General features: G+C 43.0%; 1 protein-coding gene across 1 annotated transcript in view; it reads right to left on the bottom strand.

Annotated features, from left to right (window-relative positions):
• Positions 1–6,926, bottom strand: part of ctnna2 (catenin (cadherin-associated protein), alpha 2) — a 782,371-nt gene that overhangs the window by 647,397 nt on the left and 128,048 nt on the right.

Raw genomic sequence — 6,926 nt, forward strand, 5'->3', positions numbered from 1 at the left:
CACACACACACACACACACACACACACACACACACACACACACACACACACACACACACACACACACACACACACACACACACACACACACACACACACACACACACACAGACAATAGGGTTAGAGAGAGAATGTGGCCAGCTGGAGGTTGTGTGTGACTGTGAGAGAGAGAGAGAGTGTGCGTGCGTGCGTGCGTGCGTGCGTGCGTGCGTGCGTGCGTGCGTGCGTGCGTGCGTGCGTGCGTGCGTGCGTGCGTGCGTGCGTGCGTGCGTGCGTGCGTGCGTGCGTGCGTGCGTGCGTGCGTGCGTGCGTGCGTGTCACCTCACACTAGCTCACTAACTTGTGGAGAACGGGACAGATGTTCTGATGACGGTAATCCAATCTTTAATGGCAACATTACACACGCATGCATGCACGGGATCTGCACGCACACACACACGCACGCACGTGCACACACACACACACACACACACACACACACACACACACACACACACACACACACACACACACACACGATCACTCAACCCAATTGTTGATTAAGCACTTGGTGTGCAGTCCCCCCCCCCCCCCCCCCCAGGGGGGCTGTGTGTGAGCGAGAAGGACATCAGTCTTCCTGCTAAAGATCTCTCGCTCTCTCTCTCTGACATCCTCTCCTCTCTCTGCGTTCCCACATGACATCCGCTCTGCTGAAACCTGGATTATACTGCTCAGTTATCAACACCCTTAAATCCTGTCCACTGCAACTCACTCACAGGCAGCCATGCACCCTCTGTGAGTGTGTGTGCCCCTTGCGTTGTCCATTTCACCGACAGACACCACCATGCATGCCTTCTGGCTGTACGAGTCCGTGCCCGGCCCAGACCGACACCATGGTTTTTTTAAGTTTACAGTAGGTTTATTTATTTAGCACATAGTATAAAGAAAATAGACAATACTATACCAAAGAACAAAAATACAATGCAAGGAAAGGAAGAATCCAGCTAGCTGGCTTATTTGGAATCCTTTCCTTATATGGAAGAGGTCATTGATTAAGCAGATGAAAAGTTCATTAAGAACAATACAAAACTAGAACTGCACTCTGTCGAGTGCCTACTTGCCTACTTGCATAAATGGCCTACTAGTGCGCAAGCAGAGCGCGCAAGTACTGTCGACCGTCAAGGTATAACTGGTACAGGTAGCTCTCAATGATCACTAGCTCTCAATGATGACGTAATAAAGATGTGGATTAAAGGACCCAATGCCAGAATGTAATTGTTTTTTGATGGTGACGTAATGACGATATGTTTTAGTGTCGGGAAGATTAGAGGTAATGTTCCTATGTATATGTATATGTAATTTGTAAGTTGATTAGTGGTATACTGTGGTTACTCTTGATGTGTATGCACCGTCCCAGCAAATGACGTCAGGGTATATCTGATATAGCTAGCTCAGTAGTCAGTAGTCATTACGTCATTTGCTGGGACGGTGCATACGCATCGTCGGGCGAAACTAGTACTTGCGCGCTCTGCTTGCGCAAGTAAAGACTACAAGTTGACAAAGGGAAGCATGCTGTGCAATAAAGAAATAAAATCACACCCGTGTGAAGTGAGTGGTGCAACTCCGTGTTGGGGGGGGGGGGGGGGGGTGAAGTTCCAGACCCACAGGAACGCACCCAGGGTGCCGGCCCGATTCCGGCGAGCCGGCCCGCGTCCGAAACGGTTGAGAAATGAGACAGAGTTACCGTGTGGGGGTCCCTCTACTGTACCCTCTACTGTACTGTACTCTCACTCCCGAAATCACCATATATACAGGTAATATGTGCGCGTGTGTTTGTGTGTGTGTTAGGTTGCGCACACGTGGTGAAAAACAACCATGCTGTTTCCGTGCTCAGACGCCACCCACCCAGCCACCCACACACACACACACACATAGCTACGTAAGGGAGTGGTTGCACAACTCAAAAAACACAGAGTACTGCACAAAAAGGGGGGAAATAAATACAATACAACAACAAACACACAAAAGAAAATATAACAGCATCAAACTATAAATCATGTAATCTACAGTACAGAGAGGAAGACCATGCCTTCTGGCTGTATACGATTCCACGCCCCGCCTGGCCCCAGACAGACACCACCATGCCTTCATGGCTGTAAGACTCCACTCCGCGCCGCACCCCCACCCCCCGCCCCGCCCGGGGGCCCAGACTTTGCCTGCCTAGCCTAGCCTGGCGGGCTCCCTTCCCTTGACCCAGACTTGGGTAATGCATTACTCCCCCAGCCCCCCCCTGCAGATCAATTGATAGATCGGCGCTGTCGAGGCTGCCGTAAGTAAATCAGCTGCTCCTGATGATTCAGCACCAGCCAGGGAGCCGGGTCCCGCTGTCACCAATCACCGGTCAGCAGCGCTCGGGACAGGTATGGACATTCTGCTGTCACTTGAACCTAATTTATTGCCTGCTACCACATTGATTAACCCCTTCAGGACGGGAACGCAACCCACGCCGTCTGTGTCGCCTTCTATGGCTTTTAAAACCGTTTTTTTGCCGTTATTTCAAACTGTGGCTGTTGGAGAAAAGAAAAAGCAGATCTACACGCTCGTAGTGAACACGTGTGAAAATCTTTGGATATTATGTTATTTCACTGTGAATGTTTTTAAACTCATATTTCTTTGCTTCTGAGGGGTTTCCTGGAATTAAATATTTTCAGATGGGGGGTTATATTACAAATAATTTCTGGGGGTCCTTGACTTGAAATAGTTTGAAGAACCACTGATACAGAAACATAGTTTTTTTTTTTCTCCAGAAAGCTGTCATGATTTAGAAGACATTTGTAGAATGTGTTCTCAGGTATTAATGGGTTAACCTTGTGCTGTGGTTCTAGCTTTAAGGAGGGGGTGCAGAATAGGAATGGAGGAGCCGAAATAATAACAACTAAATGTTTATAAGACTTCGGTAAACTTTGGGGGAAAATGTTTTTTTTATATAGTGCAGCACTGAGCGCTCTGCAGGGTCACGGATGGCACATTGTAAATTTATCATTTTGGGCCAAAATAGTTTTTTTTTTATATAAGGTACATTTTCAACAATATATAATGCAGTATATATTTATATTTTAGAATGCTGTACGGAATTTATGAATGCAAATAACATACGGCAAAGACCATGGCCCCTACCCCACTCCTATATCTCTCTCTGTCTCTCTATCTCTCTCTCTCTCATAAGCATAATAATAATAATTCAATGATGAAAATAATGTATTTTGCCAGAGATGCTTTTAGAAATCCTTTGAAGATACTGTACTGTGTCTTCCTGTCAGCAATACAAATGAAAAAATACCGGATTTTGAAAAAATAAATAGCATGATGAAAGTCCATCCAAACAACCGTTTTCGTCAGAATGTGAAGCTATAACACAGAATTCCTTGCAATCTGTTTAGGGGTATAATCTTTTGTTTTCACCCACTGACTCGCATTATCATTACTAGAAAACGGCTACCAGGGGGCTATGCTGACAAGTTCTTGAAAATGTGAAAATGGAGTGGACAAGAGTTCCAGTACAACTACAAGACGAGTCATTGTATGCTTAGTTGCATGCTGAAAATAGCAGATCTACAAGCTCACAATGGGTCGTACTGTGACGCGTTGTGAGCTTGCAGATCGTCTGTGTTTAGTGTAAAGTGTAAAATCAGCCATTACGATGGCATCAAGGCCCACCAAAATACATTTTAGACTATAAACCTCATGATATTTAGTCGACGGAAACTAGACTAACATCCCAGGTGACTAAAAGGTGACTAAAACTAAATGAAAATTATTCAAAAGACTTGACAAAAACTAAAACAAAATGTGCTGTTAAAAACACTAATTGGGGTAATCATTTGTTTTCAGAGAATGTGTTTGTTTTCATTAGAATGTGTGCAAGACCTCTTAGGTTCACGATGAGCCAATTTCTGAATCTACAAACAAGGGATGTGCCGATGAGACACTTTGGCCGATATCGATATCCGATATAATATTGCCGTTACGGCCGATGACCGATATTTCCAACGTCGACATGATCTCATTCTGCGGTAAAAATATAATAATTTTGACCATTCTGAAAAAAATACATGTAACAGGGTATCTGAACTGTAGGCTTAGGCGAGTCAGAATTAACTTTAATATCTTATATTTAATATTGTGAGCTTGTAGATCTGTTCAAAGCTGTTACTTTAGGTGTGTTTACCTGTGAAGACAATCGGGCCGTTTGATTCATCGGACTGATTAATTGGACCGATGCCGATTAATCACAAAACAAGTAGAATTGGCCGATACCGATGTGTTTGCTGATTAATCTCCCATCACTACCACAAAGCACTCAGCAGCTTCCATATTACAGCTGCACTACAGTACAGTACATGCAAATAAAGTGTCAATAAGGTACATACACTATACAGTAGATGCAAGATGTCAATAAGGTGGCTTGTCAGTCGGAGCAGGGTTCTGCTCTTGCATGCTGCAAGTGGATCTCCAGCTGAAAAGTGGCGAGAAATTTGTCCTAAAGTTGTTTATCTGTGATTTCATGTGTATCTCTGGTTGGTCGGATAGCTGGGGGGGGGGGGGGGGGGGGGGGGGGGGGGTTCTCTCTCTATCTCTCTCTCTCTCTCTCTCTCTCTCTCTCTCTCTGTATTTCAAAAGAAATGTATTTCTTTTGAAAATAGCAGATCTACAAGCTTGTAGATCGGCTATTTTCAAACGACTAAAATGTAGAAAGGGCTGAAGTGGTTAATGTATGTTCTGTGATAAGAATCAAAATCTACAAAGTAACCAGTGACGTAAGTTTTCAAATAAATGTAGTGGAGTAAAAAGTACAATATTTATGCCTCTGAGATGTAGTGGAGTAGAAGTAAAAGTATTGGAAATAGGAAATTCTCAAATACCTCAAAATGTACCAAAAAGTACATTTTGGATAAAAAAATAAATAAAACCAATCTGTTTTCCTCCTATCCTGAACAGTTATAGTCTTGCCGCCATGACTGTCTCTATCAAAAAGAGTCACACATGGTACAGTTGGAGGCCATCGATATTGTCCTTTTCTTTTTGCTGAGGTTTGCGTGATCTGCACAAAAGGACAGTTAACCCATTTTGGGGCGGGAACCCCTTTTGGTGTTTTAAACATTATGTTATAATTTAGCTATTGAAAAATAGCAGATCTACAAGCTCATAGCGCGCCACCGAGTGGCGCGCTACGAGCTTGTAGATCTGCTATTTTTGAAAAATCGTGAAAATATTTATTTCAGAAAACTGGAGGATTTTTTTAAATTTTGAGGTCAGGCCTAAATGGGTCATGTTAAGGGACAATATCGGTGGCACCCAACTGTATATCCAACCTTTATTCCCCCCATGCAGACATTGTGTGAGCAAACAGGATGTATAGCAGACACACATTGGACTGGACGAGAGAAGGCCATTGATTCCTGGGACCAGCGGGAGGATTGATACGGCAGAGATCAATGACCAGTGGGAGGATTGATACGGGGATCAATGGCCAGCAGGAGTGTGCCACTGACTTAATGGACACTAACGACACGCCAGCTGTGGCAGATTGACGTTAGTGGCTTGGTCAAGCACATTCTAAATCCACTGCATTACATGTCCTTAATTAAAGCATATATGACTGGAGTTCATATGTTTAGGGCCCCCATATTGCGCTACTCCTTATCCCTAAACTTATTTGCCATTTATTTACTATTTTGAAAATCATTTTTTAAAATAGTTCAACTAGCCGATCAACATCTACACATTGTGAGCTTGTAGATCAGCTATTTGAACTATTTTAAAAGGTTTTTTAAAATGGCAAAATAAGTTTAGGGATAAGGGTAAAGGGGTGGCACAAGATATAGCCCCTAGTGTTCTAGGGTAAGCATATCACTGGAGTTAGATAAAAAAGAGAAGAAGTTAGTTCCTCTTTTTCCTCAAATATCAGTTTTTGAGTTCTTGAACTAAATCAAAAACAAAAAACATGTTGACTCATTGGACAGTCAGCGTTGCATGCACCTGAATAGAACGCTCCGATTGGCTTAAAAACGTTTGAGGAAAAATGAGGAAGCTTTTTTTTCTTCATGTACAGCATAGTAACAGAATCTGTGGCAACAGACATCTGGTGAAACTGTAAAAAGAATTACAAGAGCAAATGAAAATGAAATTAAAATCTCATGAAATTTAACATGAAGCTTTTTTTCCCCCGTTTCCCCCCGTTCCATGCATTCCATTGGTTAATAAGCCCTGCATACTTTGTTGTACAAGACATAGTGAAAGTACAGATGACCTACAATCTCACAGCGCATCACAATGCAATGGATTTGATATTTTCACTTAGGTTTTTTTTGTTGAAGACATTAAAAAAAATCACACCCGTGTGAACTGAGTGGTGTAAGGTCTTATATAGACTGATCAGCTGTGGTCTGACGTAATGTCTGACGTAATGAAATCACACCCGTGTGAACAGGGTGACCATAGCAACCATGCTCATTTTTTGGTACGAACAGACAGACAGACACGTAAACTAACAAAGCCAGTTTACACCACTCAAAAAGAAGACATTCACTAATAATGACCATAAAGCAACGTCTGAAAGTGGTTACAAGAGCACTGAGATATTACACTACTTTACACCACTTCCAACCTGCCACAGTTAAAGGACCACTTCACCACTTTTCAACCTATCTTCATATAATAGGTCCTCACTAATAATCAATAAGCAATTTTTTTCTACTCGGTCTGTGTCTCATAGGAGGGCTGTGGGCAGTTCAGAAACCGTCTTCCAGTGACATCATCGATGGGGGATACAAGCTAATAAAAACTGCAGGCTTTCTAGTCCTGAAAAGTTGCAATGCGAAAATGGAAGCCATCGTTCTCACGATAATGAAAATCTAACATTTTTGTAAAACAATCTTGTTTCAAAA

Source organism: Electrona antarctica, assembly GCF_951216825.1.
Source record: "Electrona antarctica genome assembly, chromosome: 4".
In the NCBI taxonomy this organism is placed as follows: Eukaryota; Metazoa; Chordata; class Actinopteri; order Myctophiformes; family Myctophidae; genus Electrona; species Electrona antarctica.